General features: G+C 45.7%; 1 long non-coding RNA gene across 3 annotated transcripts; it reads left to right on the top strand.

Moving 5' to 3' along the window:
• Positions 1-8427: 8427 nt before the first annotated feature.
• On the top strand, positions 8428-22074 carry LOC118230596. 3 transcript variants are annotated; one of them, XR_004765885.1, is made up of 3 exons: positions 8428-8923; positions 9937-10039; positions 20716-22074. It is a non-coding gene; the product is annotated as an uncharacterized LOC118230596 (long non-coding RNA). The 3 variants fall into 3 exon arrangements; XR_004765886.1 differs by having other exon boundaries at positions 9847-10039; positions 20719-22074; XR_004765884.1 differs by having other exon boundaries at positions 9847-10039.
• Positions 22075-22653: the final 579 nt, after the last annotated feature.

The following is a 22653-nucleotide window of genomic DNA, read 5'->3' as shown; positions in this document are numbered from 1 at the left end:
ATACGTGCTTGTTGCAAATGGCAAATAAACACTGTTGACTTGACTTGACACACACACACATACACCCTCTCTCTCTCACACACACACACGTACAAAAAACATAAACACACACACATATAGTACCCGCAGAGGAACGCACGTGCACGAACAAAACCAAAACCAGACACTCGCACAAACACACGCTCTAAAGTACACATCGCTCGCCGGAACACGTCACTTCACCGACATTCACCCTCTTCACCATTTCACCATTTCTGTCCGTGCTCGTACAGCCCACCGCCAAGGGACAAATAACTAAATTAATAAATGCAAAATTTGAACACGTAGCTGATTGCCATTATTTTATCAGTGTGTCTTTTTTTTTTTTTTTTGCCAGTTCCCACAATGCATTTGTGCGTTATCATGCTGATGCACACTTCATGCAAGCACTTCTGTGGTGAATAGAGAGAAATTACAAAAGATTGCGGGATTGCCTGTGGTTTTATCCTCGTCTTCCACACGAGTACGCACATTACACACACACACACACACACACACCACGCACACACATGCTTACACACACGTGCGCGCACAGGTATGCTCACGCACGGGCCTGCGCATCCGTAAAAAAAACACGGCTCTCGGCCACCTCCGTTACTCGAGGGTTAAGAGGAGTGCGACATGCCAGATCCACCTCTGCTCACTCGCGGGAGTGAGAGGCGGACAGCAGGGCCCACAGCCACAGCAGCCCCTGTCACGGGGAGTAAATACAGCCTAATAGCCGCTGATTAATTCTTCATTGCTCTAACAGGGGCAGTAAAGAGAGATGTAATGACCCGCGTCTTTTTTCTTTTCTTTTTTTTTTTTTTTTTTTCCCCTCTCCCTATTTTTGATTATAAATTAAAAAGAATTGTAAATGGCATAATGTTGGCTGGCAGTTTCCTGATTGCCGTATTTGATTAGAAAATGTCAGTCGGCATGTTTCTTTCCCCTTTTCTTTCTTTTTTCTTTCTTCCTTCCCTCTCTCTCTCTCTCTCTCTCTCTCTCTCTCTCTCTCCCTCTCTCTCTCTCTCTCTCTTTCTTTCCCCTCTCCCACATGGCACGCTCGCTGGCGGAGCCTTGATGAACACAATGGCTTCGCTCCAAGGTGGCCCGCGGTGCGAGAGAGGGACCCGGGGCTAATCAAACGCATTCTTTCCGCCGCTTGTCCCCGCCGCCGCCGCCGCCGCCTTTTCGGTCCCGCTCGGCTCCTTTTCCCCAGGTACGAGCGACGTCAACAAGTGAAATCACAAGCAATTAAACGGCATTCAGGGGGAAACAGGTAAACCGGAGAGAAAAAAAGGCACCGCCAAAAAACGGTGAGCCATTATCCCTCGGCGCGCGGCTTGTGTCTTTTCAAAACAGGCTGCGGAAAACGCGCAAAAAGAAAGAAAGAAAGAAAGACATTTTTAAAAAGGCCGTTCGGCTTTCTACAAAGGCCAAGTTCTGAGAAGGTGCCAGTCAAGAGAACGTGGGCGCTGCTTAGCGGCTACGCAGAAACTAAGAGAGCAACGTCTCCGCATACGGCCGCCGTCTTTTTTTTTACGGTTCCGTCAAAGTTATGAGAACATGGCAGCAGAGCTTGCTAATCTCAGGGCAAACACTCAAAGAACTAGACGAAAGAATTTGCATATCTGACTCACTCCTGCTACATGGCGATGAGAAGGAGAGCGATCTACGGTGGCCCCAAGGTTTCCTGCGGCAGAGCTGAGAGGGCCGCTCTGCTGTGGAATCCAAGCTGAGGGGGAGGTCCTTGGCTGCACAAAGGTCTCGTAGGGAATGTAAAGCATTTCAGCCTTAGCCAGGACCGACCTTTAGGCGAAGGTCTGCCATTCAAGGCGAGATGTCCTTCAGGGGGGTGAGCTGAAAGGAGCGAGACCAGAGCAGGAGGAAGAGAGGAGGAAACGCAGAGCATCGTCAGAATGAGAGAATGGTATGAGAAACCTCGGGAGGAGATGACAGACCCCCAAAGGGGTGGGGGGGGATTTCATGTGAATGGAAAAGAAGAAGGGTCTCAGCGTGGAGCCTTGGAAGGCTCTTCTGGGACAGGCCATTGGTCCGAGCCAAGCCACCACAGAAAAGCTCAAAAGTCCATTCAGAGATGCAGGACAATGATCCACTTAAGAGCTGCGCCTGAGATTCCAGTGTGGTGAGGGTAGGAGTAGGAGCAGCATGTTTGTCTATTGCCTGGGTTTTCAACAGGGGGGTCTGTGGACCCCTGGGGGGTCCTTGAAGGTACTGTAAGGGGGTCCTTGGCCAGACTTGATATGCAATGACAATATATATATATAGATTTGGGAAAATAATTCAGTATCAATCCTTTTTTAATATATAACCTTATCAACTTACAGTGGAGGCAATGTCATTGAGCAAGACTGGGGAGTCCGTGGACCACAAAAGGTTGAAAAACCCCTCTCGACTGCATGAGAACCTGCAGACAGGTCCACTAGGATCAGTGTAGACGAGAGGGAAGATGCTCAAGCTGACTGAAGTTCTTCAGAAATGGAGAGGAGTGCAGCGGTCTCAGTGGAGTCACCGAGGAGTGTTGCAACCCTGAAGGCTGGAGGAGGTCAAGAAGGTGGACGTGTGAGGGGAAGTAGGACCGTCAGAAGATACACACGCCAGGATTTCAGAGAGAAGAGGGAGAAGAGATGTTGACAGGCTGTGGGCGCACGGCCTAGAGAATATGATGAATTGATCACGGGGGAGATGAGTGGGATTATTCTCAGTGATGTGGACTGGAGAAGGAGATGAGGGAACAGGGTCTAGGTGGTTGATCAATCAATGTGGTTTCGACAGTTGAGAGGTGTCTCAACGGCTGTAAACATTGAACATCCAGACCTTTTTTTACTGGAATAGCGTCTGCCATCTTGCGAAAATAGTTCACACTCCTTAATTTGGGAGTAATTGGCCATTTCATCCACATGTTGAAGCACGACATATTTCAGACACAAAGAATTTAAGCTTCATCACACTACGAGGCTGTAGCTGTAAACATGCTGTTGTCTCCCGTTGTCTTCAGGCTGCACCTCTCCCCATCCCTCCCTTCCCCCCTGTAAATGACTAAAACTTAGGGTTGTAACTAGGCAGCTGTTTCATAGGTGACTTAGTTGATGCGCCTGTCTTAACGACTACTTGTATTTTTATTTATTTTTATTTTTCCATAGATTGCGTTGTTGCCGTTCTCGTTGTTAGTGTTAATCAGTTTAACCATCAGGGTCCAAGTTGAACTATGCGGTTGTTCCCTGTACTTGGACCAGTACTTCTCTCTAGGGGTTTCGTCATACTTGTTCCTGGTTATGGTTATACACTTTGTTGTACGTCGCTCTGGATAAGAGCGTCTGCCAAATGCCTGTAATGTAATGTAATGTAAGAATATAAACCAACTCTCTACTGCACATTAGCATTTCCTGTGTTCTATTACCAATGATGGTGTTTCTACAGTTATCCAGCAAGCGAGGTCCTAGCATCACACACTCGTCCCACTGCCCTGCTCCACAGTGGTGACTGGGGAAAGCTCTGCTCCTTCGAACACGCCGCGGTTAGCACTGTTGTCACTCAGCATGACTCGCGTTGGCACAAATGAGGATTTGGATCAGGATTATAGCGTCAGGAGAGAAGGGCTACAGTGCGAGAGAGTCAGGGAGCAGAGGAAACCGGGCACACCTGTAGCCAGTTAGAGGTTTTTTACAAAAGGGTGTAGGTAGCAATACAGGAAGAGAACTCCTGGGGTGAGCAGTGAGTTCCTCGGTGACAGTATATGTGTTTGGGCTAATTGGCTATTACCGGGAGAATTTTTGGGGGGGGGGGGGGGGAACTGTTGCACAATGTTCTTTTCGACTCGGGGATGGGGGAATGGTGTGGGCGCGTGTAAGTGTGTGACGGAGCTCACCTGGTCTCCGACCGGCGGACAGCGAGAAGGCGTGGACGGCAAGCCTAGGGGAACAAAAGAGAAGAAGCGCGGTCGGCAGTACGGAGTGAAACCAGGGTCACGGTGTGCTCTTGACGTTGATGCAGTGTGTGAGAGTGATAATGCACAATTCATAATTGGTGTTCTTTTGGGAGCGCTGGTGTGTGTGTGAGTGTGTGTGTGTGTGTGTGTGTGTGTGTGTGTGTGTGCGAATTTCATACGGACCATTTACCTGGTCAGCCTCAGTATGAGATGGGGGCCAGTGAAGTAGGGAGTGGGAGAAGGAGTGGAGAAGGGCACTTTGTGTTCAGCTGTGTGTTTATGGACGTATAGTTTCAATTAATTTTTATTAAAGACTTCCTGTTTTTTTTCTTCTAACTTCCTGGTCCATCTTCTGCCGATGATTTGGTGTGAACCTACAAAGGAAACAAAGCATAAATAGGTTAATTAAAGGCAAAGGGGAATTCGCCCCCGACACTAGCACTAACAAGGATTAGCGTCATCAAAGCTAGCACTAACAAGGTTTAGCTTCATCGACACTGCCACTGGCAAGGTCTAGCTTCATCAACACTGGCATTAACAAGGTCTAGCTTAATTTACGTTGGCACTAACAAGGGTTAGCATCAGCAAAGCTAGCACCAGCAAGTTCTAGCATCCTGAACTCTAGCATTAACAAGGTCTAACATCATCAACACTAGCACTAACAAGGTCTAGTTTCATCAACACTAGCACTAACAAGGTCTAGTTTCATCAACACTAGCACTAACAAGGTCTAGTTTCATCAACACTAGTACAAACAAGGTCTACTTTCATCAACATTCGAACTAGCAAGTTATAGCTTCATCAACTCTTGCGCTAACAAGGCTTTTTTTTTTTCCAGGTTAGCGCTGTGTTGCGTGGCATGTAGCTACTGCGGTTTAGTCTGCAGAAAAGGCCAGCAGCGAACACACACCGCCTCGTGCCACCAGCGTAGGCATTGGCTTCACATGTCTGGGTTGAAAAAAATCTCTAATGCCTCCCCGAACCGAAGCTAAAACCTCAATCTGAGCAGACGGGGAAAGGACACCTTCCCCCCCCCCCCCCCCCCTTTTTTTTTCACAAAACTCAAGCCTCTGCTTCCCACCTCCAGAGAAAACCTGCTTGGCGCGATAATGGGCTGAACTTAATGCCTGTCACAGGGTCAGATCAAGTGCACAAAAAAACCCTGAATGGAATCTTTTCAAAGACCAAGGACGGTATTTCCATTTGCCCGCGGTGGAAAAAAAAAAAAGACATTTAAAAAAGGAGAAAGAGAGTGAGAGTGAGAGAGAGAAAGAGGGAGAGAAAAAGGAGTAAGAGAAAAGGGAGAAGTGAAGAGAGAAAAAAAAGAGGAAATGAGAAAGAGAGAGAGAGAGAGAGAGAAAAAAAAAACTGACCTCCAAAAGTGCTTAATTTACAGGATGTAATTGTAAAAGGACTTTACAGGTCCAGGACTGAGGGGGAAAGCCACTTGATTTCCATTCAGTGGGATGGCAAAGGTCTGTCACTCCATTTTTTTGTGTCAGAGTTTCTACCTTTATCACCCTTGCAACCCTAAGGGAGGGTAGTGGATGTCATTTCAGACAAGGAAAAGGTCTTTCTTTGTGTCAAAGCGAAACAAAATGGTTGAAGGAAATTAGGGAAATAAAAATGACTGTTGAGGGTCTAGTGAGTTTTTAAAGTACTTCTTACTTGTTCTTCTCTCTTGCTCCCAGGAGCAAGGCTGGGGAGGAAGGAGGAGGAAGAGGAGGAAGGCAGACGAGAAGACCTGGAAAGGAAGGCCGACTTGTAGTAGTATGGGAAGCAAACTCTTTCACCATCCTCCATCACTCAGTTCCTGTCTTTTAACTCTTCTTACCCTCAACCTCTACCTTGCTAATCAGTAACCAAAGGCAACGGGGGCAGACGTTGTGGAAACCTCAACGTTTTGCCCAGCTTCCAACACCACAGAAGGCACACACAAAACAGCTCAGGCCAGGAGGGGGGACTAGACCATGTATGTTCATAGCTGTCATGTCTCTGTTAAAAAAGCAGAGCGAGAACATCTATCGCTTGTGCTCGTAAGGCCTGCAAATAAACCAATAAGACCTGCTCCAGCAAGGAGGGCCAACTGCAAGGGCTTGTTCTAGCAGCTGCAGTTCGGTCACTTGAAAAGGTACTTTTGATCAGTTACCGCCATTTCGGAAAACAAAAATGAACTCTGATATACTGTGCATATCCATTCAATTCTGTTCATCACTAATAAATGGTGTTTTTAAAAATATTTCTCACACTAATTAAACCAAATGATATCAAATTTTTTTTTAATGCATATTAAAAGCTTGGATGTTTCTGCTCTTTGGTTTTTACAAATGTCCATCAAAAGTCTTCTTCCTCTGCAGAAAGAAAGAAAGCAAGAAAGAAAGAAAGAAAAAAGAAAGAAAGAAAAAAAAACAGTACAACTAGGTAGCGTTTCTGCACAAGATCCCCCTAACATGAACCATAAACAAATCAGTGCATGGAGCAAGGTCTTTAATCAAGGCAATCAGCGCTGTTGTCAAACGTGCCCAGTCCTGGATCCTACAAGCCGGTCTCATCTTTGTCTATAGTTTAATTGCTTGTTTTTGCATTTTGATGGAGGAGGGCGATGATGTCTTATCACCTATCCCCGGAGATAAAGGACTTTCCAATTACTTTGTTTAGATGCTAATGATTGCATTTCATTAGTGTCCGCACTTAGCCCCGCTCACCCGGTAAATGAATGAATATGGCGTAATTTCAATTATTGGAATTATGAAAATTGCTTTAAAAAGACGACACCAGTATCATCGGCTTTCTGCTGTGACATAATGTCATTTTAATTTCCATAATGGTTTTAATTGTTAGCGGTCCCGCAGTGCGCTAATCATTTAATTGTATTGTCTTTTCTCTCACCCCCCCCCCCCCCCCCCCACCCCCCCCCCCTTTTCATCTTTCCTGAAGGATACAGAATCTCAATCAAGACTTATATGAAGGCCTGATAGAGGCCCATGAAGCGGAGAGAAATGTGTAAATTCTAAAAGAAAAGTGATGAAAGACGGAGGGAGCTCTGGTTATCTAAAGGGCCCTTCTGTGTTAGCGCCACCTGCTAACGCGTTTCTCACGGCAGGCCTACGCACAGACACCCAGCTAGCACGGATTACCAATGATGCGATAACGCATGGAACTGCTCCTAAACTTAGAATGTGACACAAATATAGGGGCTCTGTATGTAGGCCTAGCATGGATGCTTACTGTTTCACATTGAGCAACAGTAGGAAGCTAAAAATTTGAGGGAATGGAAAACAACATTTCATTTTCTGGGTTTAAGGAAAACGAATGACAAAGTCGACTTCATGTTAAGGTTAAGGTTAAGTGACTTGGCTGCAGATAATAACGTTAAGATGAGGTCTATCTAGTTCTAGGTCTACTAGACGCTTCTTCTTCTTGTGCCCTTGTAATGAAGTCCCATGGCACTTCCTCGCTGTTCTCTGACACTGCTCGATTCACGTTCTTTTGTGATAAATCTGCCAATCATGCACATGTCTTCCTTTGAACTTGCTACCTATAGCCAGAATCAGCCATCTAAACTTTACAGATATGTCACAGCACTGGTGATGTTTACATATTCTTACACGTGCTAAATATTCAGCATTTACCATCAATGGTTCTGTTTATTGCAGACTTTATAAGACAATGTGGTAACTTAACGATTTATAAAATTTTCCCCATTGCAATCCCTTATTTTCTATTTGCAATAGATTTTGCACTTTTTTTTTTAATGGCGCACAAGGTGCAGAATGCGGGCATTGGCAACTGCCCGCACCCACAGAGCTCGCTCGCACTTCCGGAAATCATACGGAAGGGCTATCAATCCTCCATACAGCAGAGAGAGAGGGAGAATTCGTGCGTTTGTCCATGCCAGTCCAGGGCCATGGACGAACGGGCAAGAGACTGCATGGCTCTCGATAAGATGTTACCGGGCAAATCTGAATTTATTACGCTTTGAAAAAGTCGCGGTAGGCTACATGTACAAACTGAAGCATCGCATTGAAAAAATACTTTGAAAAAAAGATTTTTGAGCTCAGCACTGTTATTTAGTTAAGCACTAATGCACGAGAGGCTCTGCTGTATATATTGTCAAGGCTACGGGGGTGTTTGCAGGCAAAACCCTGTAGCCGCCCGCGACTGTATTCACGATACAGCGCGGCGTCTCGTGCCTTATTGATTTATAAAACTATAGCCTATAGAAACATTTGATTGATGACGCAATATTATTTATTTATTCTGTAATATGAGTTTCTAGTAACAGTTTGTGCTGTTTGAGTCATACTGTTTACAAACAGGCTGTTTGATTTACTGTATTGGATTTGCAGTCAGAGTAAAAACCAATACAGCGAATCAAACAGCCTGTTGGTAAATTGAAATAACCCGTTTCGTAATGTTGCCTTTTCGCACTTAGCGCAAGTTCATGTTAACACGAGCATTTATTGCTTAGTATTAATGGTGCGTGTTACCGTGGGCCTAATTACGGGATCTGCTTGAGCTGTGTCAGACGCATTCACATGGAGAGCTCCCAGCGGGCGATGCTCTTCTTCCGCTCGCGCTTGGCAGGAGAACGGCGTCGCCGCGGCAGCAGCGGTAGGGCCAGTGCTGAGTGACAGGCCTCGAGTGTCTCTCTGGCGTCTCCGAGTTCAAGAGAAGGGCGCCTCAAGTGCGCCCCTCCAAAAACCGCATTCACGTCTCCCCATGCAGAACTCCTCAGCGAGCCCTTTAACCAAGATGATTTTTATCAAACGCAGGTCACTGCTGCTAAAGACTGCAAACTCCCCACGCTCTCTCCTCTCAGGGAAAAAAAAATCCCTCACCGCGGTCGGGAAAAGCCGGCATCTCGGCTCCGCCGGCAGCTTCTCTGTACCTCGCCTGTAAAAATGTCAAAGACCGGAAGCTGCTGCGGCCGGTGAGCTTCAAATAGTGGAGGTAGGGAGCTTATTTGATAATTATCTTGAATACCTGTTTTTGATTTGTTTTGCATGATTAACAAGGCCATGGCAATTTAAATAAGACGTGCACATTAGCTGCCAATTCCTTTTTACTTGATTGCATCTAATGCGGCACTGTTGCTTTTGTGCACTTCAAATAAAAACAACTTTTGTGTGTGTGTGTGTGTCTGTCTGCGTGTCTGTGTGTGTGCATGTGTGTGTGTGTATGCTTGTGTGTGTGTGTGTGTGTGTGTGTTTACGTGTGCCACGCTATTTTGTTCCAAGTCTCAAGTTGAAAGCAGCTATTGCAAATCATTGCTATGAAAAATGTACAACATTTTCAGCAGCCCAATGATTTTGTGATAACCCACAAAACGGCTTAATGTAAAGAGCACAAAGGTAATGGTGCAGTGCAGTTTAGACGCCGATGGCCGATCCATACCGAGGTCAGCTAGTGGGTGAAAACAACTGGTTCAGGACTATTATCATCTGAACAGACTCAATTATTTGTGGTTAATTTAAGGTTGATACTCAGAGGGTGGACATCTTCCATCATTACCTGGCTCACTCCTTGTTAGAGTTAATAGGCCCTTCTAATGTTTTCTGCCCCTTAAAAATGATGTGGCTTCTAATGTTTAAATATTTCAGTGTCATTAAATGCCATATTTTAAAACTATTTTTTAACCTTTGGCATTAGTCTGTTGAAGACATTTTCTTAATTCTAAAAGGTGTATGGGTGATATTAATACATTTAATGAATCTGGGTGAATCTGTGACATAGCCAAACGTGATAACTATTTATGAACCCACAGTTAAATTGTATGTGTGTTTGGGTAAGAGTTGTGACACACACAATAGGAGAATAGATTAGAAAAAGGAAGAAAAAAACTGTGGTACATGTGTTTGTTTGAATGTTTTCAGGCCAATGCTGCACAATTATGCCACCTACTGTGCAAATCAGGGAACTGCAGTCCCCAAGAGGCAGTTCCTCAGAACATTGTTTCTTCACAGAAAAGAAGCATCAGATCACGTCATCTTGCCTAAAACCAACGCGTGCGAGTCCATGCAAATGTACCAGCGAATTACTGAGGAGGGAAAAACCAGCAGTTCTCAGGTGAGTCTTATGATCCCATCAAGCTTGGAGTTACATCTTCATTGGTAATATGCGTACACGTACTCAGCTACGGTCCCTACATATTCAAATTATGCCGGAGTGCCTTTGAAATAAAAGGCGAGCGCACATTAAAAAATTATTTTTAAAAAATCATGAGGAGAAAGCGCTGACACGTGTGTGCCGTTCCGTGCAGCCATTTGTGACATACAGGGTCAATACTTTGTAAATGAAAAATTTAAGACGCAGGGAGGAAAGGGCTATAATGCACAGCAGCTAATTCAAGCGCTCCCCAGATAAATCCGCCTAATAGGTTCTGCCGATCTGGCTTGTGCACGGCTGGGAGACGGAGGACTGGATGCGGCAGCCTGTGAGAAGCGGACACAAGCTTTGTTCTTGGAATGTGCACATCTATAAGGTACCACACGGGTCTAATTTTATCCATGGTTACAAAGAGAGGGATGCTGGAGGGTGGTGGGGGGGGATGCAGGCAGGCAGGCAGGCAGAAGGGGGAGTAAAGAGAAAGCGAATAGAATACGAGAAACCAACAGATGTTCTGTGCGATCCTAAACACTGCCGTCCAGGGTCTGGCTCTGAGAATGGACTTAAGGTTCCGGAGGAAAACAGGCGGGGCAGGAAGGCAAAAAGGGCCGCTGGGGTGGGGGGCAAGAGATGGGATGAAGGATGAAAGATCGCTCCTCGTCTTCATCGCACCAGACTCTGCGCTGCACCCCGGGCCTGATAACCTATTGCCATGCAACAGCATCCTCACAGCCAATGAGTTTCCCTTGTCTCCATGGCGATGAAATACCCCAATGTCTCCCCCCCCCCCACTCCATCCCCTCCTCGCCCCACCGACACCACATTCCCTGCCAGGACACAAGTAGCAGTATGTTGCTTTAATTATCCAGGGGCTCTCAGCCATGAAAGTGCAATTAACACCATTGAATGTCCAGCCCCGGACACTCTGGAGGGACCATTTACATAAGCGAGGGTGTTCTGAAGCCCTGCATCACATGCCTGTTGGCACTACAGGCTGTGATGGGACGGAGGTCCGGCCCGGTCAGGTGTCCTGTCCGCTGCGTTTCGGCATCACGGAGCACCTCTGTGGGCGGACATGTTCATTACAGTAGCAGCTCAATCTCACCTGCTTTATTTCAGCTCTTTTTGTTCTTGGGAGAGTGTATCTGTAGGCCCTGACTCACACTGGTTCACCATGCACGGGCTTCTGAGCCAAAAACTAAAAACGCAAAAAATTGCAGCCGCTCTTGGAGAGTGATGAAAGTAAAAGGAAAAAAAAAAAAAAACGTGTTTGTTACAAAACATAAATCAATTTTTAACTTCCATCACTCTTGCAAGAGTGGCTGAATCAGTGTGCTTCACACACCTTGGTTGAGTTGCGAGTTTGTTGCCAGAAAATTATCCAATCATGTGTATCAGAGCCAGACTGGAGCTGGTCACATGCCATGTGATGAGATCACAGAAACTTGGCCACTAGTGATGCTATAAGTATATAAAATTTTACCCTGTACTCTTTCTCAAAGAGAAGGTACAAGAACCCTCTAACCACCCCAAGGTCCGATTAGGCACAATTAAAATTTGCACCTAATGAAGGTTAGGTTTAGTAGATGCTTTTAACCAAAGCAGCTCATAGGAGATGCATTTAATATGGGTAGAAAAACACCACTGGTCAAGGATAAGTAAAGGTACAGTCAAAAACCCGTTGGTGCGTTCGGCGCTATGCATAAACGATCGAATGAAATGGCTTCCCAGAACATATTTTCTCCGTTCCTGCGCCATTTTCGTGCGCAGAAAGCTGTGACGCGATTTCAAGTGCGGGGTCGGCCCTTGCTTTTATACGCCACTGGTCTGAAGGCTTATTTGTCGACGTTTAATTTGGGTCAAAAACCTAGGGGGAGCAAAGGAGAAACGCTGTCGCTTTAAATCCCGACCCCTTCTGAAGTAGAGGGGGTTTAAAAAAAAAAAAAAAAAAAAATGCCCGATGATGAACTATATAACCCTGATACAAATGCAAATGAGCATCCATAAAGGGGCAGGGAGAGGTGTTTTGTCAGTTGGCCCTTTTTACCATAATCCTTTGTGTGGCTGCAGCCTATGGCCTTGTGCTGGCTTGTACAGGCAATCAGCGGAGATGGCGGAGTCTTAATGAGACGGGCGGTAATGAAAGGCTTCCTCGGCCCTCCGGGTTAGGTTCGCTCCCGCTCCGGTTCGCGGCGACGTATAATGCGTCCCACTCGCTATTAGCCACCTCTGAACCGGGGGGGTGGGGGGGGGGGCACGCTCCTCACCGACGGGTTGGGCCGGGAGAGAGAGAGAGGCGTACGGCACCGAAAGCGGCCGAACGAACGTGCGCGGCAGAAATATAAACAGTAAGCAGAGTGCCTTTTGTATTCAGCGTTCAGCACAGATGCATCAAAAAGCCTCCCGGTCACTCGAACAGACGCGACAGAATGAGATGCGGCACAGAAAATGCGGGCAGGGATTTTAAACCCGAGCGCACAGAGCAACGGTGGCGGTGGCGGACTGGATGCATTTACGCGCTAATGCGATCCCGTCCGATTGCCGATTTCATTGATGAAGTTCTCTCTCTCTCTCCCTCTCTCTCTCTCTCTCTGTGTGGAACAAGACCCGTCAGAACACTGGCCAACTGCATTAGCGGCTGGAGTTTTTCTGTCTGGCAATACTGTGTGAAGTGCAGTGACGTTGAGGATTTGTCCATAAAATAGATGAAGGCAGCTTACTAAGAATGGATTTCATTTTCATTTCTAAAATCAGACCCTCACAAAGTCAGACTTATTAAAACGCGCAAAAACTAGCTTGTGTTGCGCATTTACATCCGCCGAAATTGTTCTCGAAATCCATCCTGTTGGGATGACCAAGCCAGATCCGAACTGATCAGATTAGCATGGTTTTTCACCTTGTGATATGTGGAGTTTTACTCACACTAAGTCTGCCAATATGGTATCATGCTCTTTAAGAAACTGACATTGTAGCTTTACACTCATTTACACATTGCTGTTGTATTTAACAAACTTCCTATCTCCACTTTCACTTATTTATTCCTTTCTATTTAATTATTTTGTCTTTTTTTTACCATGCTGAAACTTCCCATTCAGCTCTATCCACCAACAATTTCCTAACTAATAAAAAGTTGGTTCAAAACCCCACTTGACTAAAATGCAATATTGCGTGGGTAAATTGAATTTAGAGTTTTTTCTCATTTATATTCCTGATAACTCCTTTTATTATTATAATTTTTTTTTTTTGGAGAGACATGGTTTTTGCCTAAAACCACTGCCCCAAAAAAACCACAAATCAAACCGTGTATATTTGTGAAAGATATCCGGATGATCACCATCACGCGTTGAGGACAGGGAAAGATTCCCAAGCCTGGCAGAGTGAGATGGAGTGGACAAGCGTTGGGTTTGACCCCTCCCAGCGTCCTCCCTCTCTATTAGTAAGTGATATAATTGTCCCTCCGGCCCCCACCCACCCCTCTCTTGTACAGTAGTTCACTTGCACAGTGGGGGGGCGCTTCCTCGCACTCCACACACAAAGGGATGCTCCACAATGGGGCTCTGCGGGGGGTGCTTTTTTTTGGGGGGGTTGGGGTGGGAGGCTGGGCGTAGATCAATTACTCCAAAAAAAGACAGACAACAACAAGAAGGCAAAGGGAGAAGATAAAATATGATGAGGAGGAAATGCCGGACGCAAATAAGTGGAGTAATTCATACGACTAACCTCAGTTTCAAACTGTCCTTACATGTACACAAGAGAGACAGAGAAGAATAAGATGAAGAAAAGAGACAAGAAAGAGAAAATGAAAAGATAAAAGAAGTGGAACTATACCATGTTATCCGCATATTGTCAGCAAACATAAAGGCAGTACTCCAGAAAATTAAACCCATCCAGACATCCAGGTTCCCCTCCCCAAACTCCCCCCCCCACACACACACACATCCCGTCCCTCCCCGCTGTGTTCCTTTTGTGGGGGCCATTGTGGCGGTTTTGTTTCAGACGTATGGATGGGCTCAGAGGAGCCGGGCTGCAGCAGCTGAGGTTTTGTGTGGGGTCTCAGAGGTTGCAGGGATTGTGTTCCTGGCTAATTCCCCCTTTCAGCGTCTCTCAGATCAGAGTCTATAATGATCCGGGCGGCCCAGCGTGGGATTACCACGCCGCCGCTACGAGTGCTGGGAGAGGAGAGCCGGAGAGGAAGCTCCTCTGACAGCGGGAACCTCCAGAGAGGTGCACGTTAACTCCCCCAATAACTCCCCCAATAACTCTCCCAGTAACTCCCCCAATAACTCTCACAATAATCACCAATATCTCCCCCAATAACTCCCCCAATACCATCCCCCAATAACTCCCCCAATAATTATCCCAGTAACTCTCACAATAATCACCAATATCTCCCCCAATAACACCCCCAATAACTCCCCCAATACCATCCCCCAATAACTCCCCCAATAACTATCCCAGTAACTCTCACAATAATCACCAATATCTCCCCCAATAACACCCCAAATAACACCCCCAATAACTCCCCCAATAACTCTCACAATAACTCTCCCAATAACTCCCCCAATAACTCCCACAATAACTCCCACAATAACTCCCACAATAACTCCCACAATAACTCCCCCAATAACTCCCCCAATAACTCCCACAATAACTCCCACAATAACTCCCACAATAACTCCCCCAATAACTCTCACAATAACTAACACAATAACACCCCCAATAACTCCCCCAATATCTCCCAATAACACCCAATAACTCCCCCAATAACTCCCCCAATAACTCCCCCAATAACTCTCACAATAACTCCCACAATAACTCCCACAATAACTCCCCCAATAACTCTCACAATAACTAACACAATAACACCCCCAATAACTCCCCCAATATCTCCCCTAATAACACCCCCAATAACTCCCCGAATAACACCCCCAATAACTCCCCCAATAACTCCCCCAGTAACTCCCCCAATAACTCCCCCAATAACTCTCCCAATAACTCCCCCAGTAACTCCCCCAATAACTCCCCCAATAACTCCCCCAATAACTCCCAATAACACCCAATAACTCCCCCAATAACTCCCCCAGTAACTCCCCCAATAACTCCCAATAACTCCCCCAATAACACCCAATAACTCCCCCAATAACTCCCACAATAACTCTCACAATAACTCCCACAATAACACCCCCAATATCTCCCCTAATAACACCCCCAATAACTCCCCGAATAACACCCCCAATAACTCCCCCAATAACTCCCCCAGTAACTCCCCCAATAACTCCCAATAACTCCCCCAATAACTCCCCCAATAACTCCCCCAGTAACTCCCCCAATAACACCCAATAACTCCCCTAATAACTCCCCCAATAACTCCCCCAATAACTCCCCCAATAACTCCCCCAGTAACTCCCCCAATAACTCCCCCAATAACACCCAATAACTCCCCCAGTAACTCCCCCAATAACTCCCCGACATGTCATACTGCCGCAGCCTAACGAGCATCTCAGTAAAATCTCCATCTCCATGTGCTGGAGAGGAAAGCCATCTTGTGTCATGAAGCCATCAGGGAATAAACAAACTGATAAAAAAAATTTGGGCATAGCCAGTGAAGCCAACAAAAGACGGGCATGGAGCTTCTTCCCCAGAAGACTAAACGATGAAAGAGCAACTGGCAGCTGTGCAGATAAACGACAGAATATTCCATGGAAATCACTGAACACTGAAAAAACAGAAATGTCCCTGTCATTACATAAGCATGGGGATGCCTTTTAGATGCATTGGTAGTTCCTCTGGATGTGACTGGCAAATGGTGTCCTGTGTCACATGACCTCTACCCAGGGCTTGGCACCGTTGAATACTTTGCTTGAATGCAAACACTACCAACCCGTCCCTTCTGGAGGAAATCTACCAAACCAGAACAGAAGCCATGTATGGTGAGACAGGGCAACTCTGCTCAACTGAAGTCCTTCAGCGTTGCGGTTAGGTGTGCATTGGGCAGTCGCTCTCCTGGTCACAGTATTAGCGTGACCAAAATTCAGTGCTGGATCATGGGGTGCATCGCCACAACAAGAGCCAACGCTTCAGATGCGCGTTTCAGACAACAGCCACAAATAATGAACATTTTCGTGGGGTACGTTTCTTTTTCCAGTTGAACATTTGGGTTCACAATGCAGGGGGCGTGATGTGTGGATAGGCAGAGGAGAGGTTAATTACTTCATTAACAGAAGAAAGGAGATGTTTTTCTTTGGCGATTTAGCCTTTTATCTCCTGTTTTCATTCACTCTGCTTTTAGGTAATTAGCATCACGTCACGGTTTCTCATTCGCTGACTGAAAGCCTCCATGTTAGATTTACAGAAAGAACATTTCCATATGTTATTTTACGGTTTGGAAGATGCAGTGCTAAATGATATATAAAAGGACAGGCACCTCTGCGGACACCCGTGCACATCAAGGCTGCGGGGCCTAAAGAAAGTTTTTCACTAAAGATGTAATTACATCCCTGCTCCCTTCAGCGCGCAGGCTTTCAGTCTTAATAGCGTTTGCTCAGGCTGCATGCTGGGAGACGAGGCGGAAAAGTGGGGGCGAGTCTGAGACTGACATGGGGAGTTATTGAGGGTGTTATTATAGGAATTATTAGGGGAGTTATTGGGGGTGTTATCGGGGTGTTATTGGGGGAGATATTTGTGATTATTGTGAGAGTTACTGGGAGAGTTATTGGGGGAGTTATTGTGGGAGTTATTGGGGGTGTTATTGGGGTGTTATTGGGGGAGATATTGGTGATTATTGTGAGAGTTACTGGGGGAGTTATTGGGGGAGTTATTGGGGGTGTTATTGGGGGAGATAATGTGAGAGTTATTGGGGGAATTATTGTGAGAGTTATTGGGGGAGTTATTGTGGGAGTTATTGTGAGAGTTATTGTGGGAGTTATTGGGGGAGTTATTGTGAGAGTTATTGGGAGAGTTATTGGGGGTGTTATTGGGGGAGTTATTGGGGGAGTTATTTGTGATTATTGTGAGAGTTACTGGGAGAGTTATTGGGGGAGTTATTGGGGGTGTTATTGGGGGAGATAATGTGAGAGTTATTGGGGGAGTTATTGTGAGAGTTATTGTGAGAGTTACTGGGAGAGTTATTGTGGGAGTTATTGGGGGAGTTATTGGGAGAGTTATTGGGGGAGTTATTGGGGGTGTTATTGGGGGAGTTATTGGGGGAGTTATTGTGGGAGATATTTGTGATTATTGTGAGAGTTACTGGGAGAGTTATTGGGGGAGTTATTGTGGGAGTTATTGGGGGTGTTATTGGGGTGTTATTGGGGGAGATATTGGTGATTATTGTGAGAGTTACTGGGGGAGTTATTGGGGGTGTTATTGGGGGAGATAATGTGAGAGTTATTGGGGGAGTTATTGTGAGAGTTATTGGGGGAGTTATTGGGGGAGTTATTGGGGGAGTTATTGTGAGAGTTATTGGGAGAGTTATTGGGGGAGTTATTGGGGGTGTTATTGGGGGAGTTATTGGGGGAGTTATTGTGGGAGTTATTGGGGGAGTTATTGGGAGAGTTATTGGGGGAGTTATTGGGGGATGGTATTGGGGGATGGTATTGGGGGAGTTATTGGGGGATGGTATTGGGGGAGTTAACGTACACCTCTCTGCAGGTTCCCCTCTCTCAGTGGAGCTTCCTCTCCGGCTCTCCTCTCCCAGCACTCGTAGCGGCGGCGTGGTAATCCCACGCTGGGCCGCCCGGATCATTATAGACTCTGATCTGAGAGACGCTGAAAGGGGGAATTAGCCAGGAACACAATCCCTGCAACCTCTGAGACCCCACACAAAACCTCAGCTGCTGCAGCCCGGCTCCTCTGAGCCCATCCATACGTCTGAAACAAAACCGCCACAATGGCGACACAAAGGGAACACAGTGGGGAGGGACGGTGGAAGGTGTGCATGTGCGCACAGGTGTGTTTGTGTATGCGTGTGTGTGTGTGTGTATAGGAGGATGTAGGAGGAGACCCAGTGTGGCTAAATGTTTTTAATTTTCTGGATTACTGATAAATGTGAATAAGTGTGTGTGTGTGTGTATGTGTGTGTGTGTGTATCTGTTTGCATGTGCGTGTGTGTGTGTGTGCGCATGTACATGCTTTTTGGGGGGGGGTGGTAGTCATGCACCGGTCTCACTGCCTTCCTCTATGGCAGTATTAATAGTGAGGAGACAGCTGTCTGCGTGTGTGGAACATGATTGCTGTTAGTGGGGGCAAAAGAGAAAACAAAGCGTGAGAATAAATAGGTTTTCCCATTATCTTCTGGCCTTGTGTGAGCTCAGGTCCTTGAGAGTGTGAATTTAAATGTAGCCAGGGAAGAGGAGGAAGAGGAGGAGGAAGAAAAAGAAAAACATAAATAGATATATTTCCAACAAAAGGGACATTTGAAGGCGGGAGACGATGGACTGTTTTGATGCTCATGCATTGATCATTGTTAAAAGAAACAACAACAAAAAACCAACTCAAGAATCTGTATGATTGAATTGAACTGAACTTTAGCTACCCTGTGTTGATTATTTAACATATTATACATTCAAGAGCCCTTCGTAGGTCTTTCATCCATCCTGCCATGGCTGTATACGTGTGTGTATGTCTGTTTAATTAGTACAGCTACACAAAACCGTATACGCTGAAAGGAAAAGACGATCAGTTCATTACCGCACATAAAGAAACACAATTAAAATTCTATGATTTATACGTGTACCCCACACACGGACTTGCTTTGTAATAACTGCAGCATTGTCGCCGATTTTGTTTCATGCCGTGGAACTAAAGCCTGTCGTATTAAGGTCATCGACGTCAGCCGATGCAAGAGTGAAGGCTCGATGCTACTGGGATGCCTGGTTCTTTACACATTACCCCAAGGTTTCACTGGATCCGCCAGAGCTCACTGTAAATGTGTTTCCGTGATTGGTCAGAATTGATCTGCAAGTCTCTTCATTCATCTAATGGTGTATATCATACGGCCAGGGATAATGTATGCTATTTCTGAGGTGGACCATCGTTTGCCCTTACGCTCTCAAAAAGGATGGGTTGATATTCAGTACGCTTTTTGTGTTACTACTTTTTGTGTTAATACTTTCTTGGTACAAATATACAATTCATGTGACACAAAGGAAGACTTTTTAACACAGACTGCGTTGAAAGTAACACGCAATGCGTTGTCCTTGACTAGACATGGAGGTGTGATAAAAAATGACACGTTATGTGCATTGGGTCGGTGTTAGGGGTGTGAATCTTTTCCTCTCAGAAGATTCAATATGAATTGAATTGGCGCGTACTTACAAATGCGACAGTTCACTTCAGCTCTGATTCAGCTCAGCTCAGTCCTTTATGTGTTTCGTGGCTCCAGAGTGGCACCAATTTGGGTGGGAGCTGTTACAAATGGCTCTAGTTAAAAGTTAAAAGTGATGTTTGTTCACCTTCTCTCTCTCTCATATATATATATATATATATATACATATATATATATACACACACACATATATATACACATATATATATATATATACACACATATATATACACACACACACACATATATATACACATATATATATATATATATATACACACACATATATATACACACACACACATATATATATATATATATATATATATATGGGGGTGATCTAATGATGTTATTCATTATAAGTGAGGAGTAGCACTATTTATACTGAAACATAACACAACAGTGCGAGCACACAGGGCCGCAAAAAAGAATGCGGAGTTTCCGAATAATTTTGACAGATCAGTACAGTGTTCGGTTTTTGACGGCCGTATCGATTTCGATATTCGGTTTCCCCCTTAAGTTTGGTCCGCTTTGGCATTTTGGAATCGAAGCGGCCACAGCATCGGCCCCTGGATTGGAGCTGCCGAATCATTACACCCCCTAGTCGGCATAAATGCAGTGGGAGACGGAGATGCGGAGGAGCTCAGTGGAAGATGGTGGTAAAACGGTGTTGTTTTGTGGTTATTAAGCCTGGCTTTTGTCTCTCCGCAAGGCTGTTTAGCTGTCAGGCGATCGACGGGGACAGACACCCGTCTTAAATTGCGAGCGCTCTTTTGTTTTTTTTTTTTTAACCGGTTCTTTGAAAAAAAAACCACACGCCATCAGGCTGGGGAATAAAGGCAGGAGAAGCCAGGTACCACCTCCGCTTGAATTGCACGCATCAAATATGCTAAATGGGCTTTCCAGCTGTGCAGGTCTTGCGCTCGCACTCAAATGTGAGAAGAAAAGAAAAAAAAAAGAAACACGGGGGCACGAAATCACTGACACTGATGAAGGAATAAAAACCAGTGTGCGTATTATCACACATTTACCCCTGGAGGAGCTGCAGAGAACAGTCTAGAAACGAAGGAGCGTGTCAGGCAAGAGGCAAAGTCTGAATAATGCAATAATGCTGAACACGGTGCGGATGAATCACGTGTGAGGTAATGCCTTTGGAGAAACGGGTGCCGTCATTCAGGTCTTCTATAAACTCCCGCTTCAAGTGCTTAGGTGGGGTGAGTCCTAGGGCCTTATGCATTATCAACGTGTCTGTTTTCACTGGTACGGTCATGTGGAGGCGAGTGGTAACCTGACAGGGTACTCTGTGTTCTGGCAGAAGCGGGGTGTGATGAGACCGACGGAACTGTGACGCAGAAGTACCGGAGGAAGTTCGCACTGTTCTCACCGTGCTGACCGTCCCGTCAACTCTGCCACGTCTGCCCCGTTTGGGCTCAAAGCGAGGGTAAGGCACGAAATGGGACAGTGCAGATGGGCTGTCTATGAAGCGACACCTGCGATGGTTGGGGTTAAAGGGACAAACCTGACACGGCCGTGTATAAAGGGACACTTCTGCCCATTCAGTTGAAACAGATGCACCCGACAATCAGGTATAAAGGGACATTTGCCGACATTGTGTTGCAGCCCACAGCTTGCTGTGGAGGGACACTGCCAGCACCAAGGTCTACAGGGACAATTCTGACTGCAGGGTGTAACATGCATTTCACTTGCTGAAGACGAGACTGAAGGCGAAACACCGAGAAACAAACAGGAACTGAAGATAGCTGCAGTACAGGCCTGGCAGAGCATCACCAGGGAAGACACCCAGTGTCTGGTGACGTTCAAGGGTTGCAGACTTCACAGTCACCGAATACAAAGGATTTGCAATCAAGCACTAAATATGAATATGACTTTATTTCAGATTATGTTAATTTGTATAATTACTTTTGGTGCCATAAAATGGGGAGGGGGACTATGTATAAAAAGGGCTGTAATTTCTACTTGTTCACCCACTATGGATGTAAATACCAGCAAATTAAAGCTGGCAGTCTGCACTTTAACCTCATATTCACCGTTTCATTTCAAATCCAATGTGCTGAAGTACGGAGCCAAAACAGCCAAAATTGCATCACCGTCCAAATACAGGTTGTCCTATATACAGTGTATATATATGTATATATATATATATATATATAGAGAGAGAGAGAGAGAAAGAGAGAGTGAGAGAGATAGAGAGATATGCAGGGCCCTTGAATACATGCTTAAAGGAAAACCATTTCACATGTATGTGCAGCTACATTCATTGAGATTGTATAGATTTGTATTTTAATAGTTTTGTCATCAATGTGAGAGCTTCTGTGAGCCTTCAAATAATGCGTCTTCCCAGCTTTTCATTTCAGTTTTCACTTTTTTTTTTGTTTAGTTTTAAATGGTTATATTTATTGAAATTCGCCTCGCCCTCTCAGGGGCTACATTTAAATTCACGCTCTCAAGGACCTGAGCTCACACAAGGCCAGAAGATAATGGGAAAACCTATTTATTCCCACCCTTTGTTTTTTCTTTTTACCCTCCAGGAGCAATCGCGCTCAGCGCAAGGTGGCAGCTGTCACCTGTCCATTAGCATTGCAAATGAGAAGGGCGGCGTGAGCCCCACCACCCTTACACACACACACACACACACACACGCACGCACGCACGTGTACACACAGACACATGCACACACACACACTCACACACGCGCATACACACGCACGCACGTGTACACACAGACGCATGCACACACACACACACACACGCGCATACACACACACGCACGTGTACACACAGACGCATGCACACACACACACACATACTCACACACGCGCATACTCACAAACACACACACGCACGTGTACACACAGACGCATGCATGCACACACACACACTCACACACGCACGTGCACTCACACACGCACACAGGCACAGGTGCACACACGCAAGCAAGCACATGCACACACACACATGCACGCACACACACACGCATGCACACACATAGCTACATACACCTGCATATTCACCCACACACACAGCCACATACATACATACAGACAGACACACACACAAACACACACTCAGACAAACACACCCACATACTCGCGCACACACACACACACACACACTCACTCACGTACACACACACACACAGACACCCAATCATTTGGCAATTGGCTACGCTCAATATTCAATCAAAAATTTGTCCCATCCTTAACTTTGATTCACATTCAAATGCAAGCATACA

Source organism: Anguilla anguilla, chromosome 1 (assembly GCF_013347855.1).
Source record: "Anguilla anguilla isolate fAngAng1 chromosome 1, fAngAng1.pri, whole genome shotgun sequence".
Classification (NCBI taxonomy): domain Eukaryota; kingdom Metazoa; phylum Chordata; class Actinopteri; order Anguilliformes; family Anguillidae; genus Anguilla; species Anguilla anguilla.
Note: the sequence above shows the minus strand (reverse complement) of the source record. Positions and strands in the feature narration are given on the sequence as shown.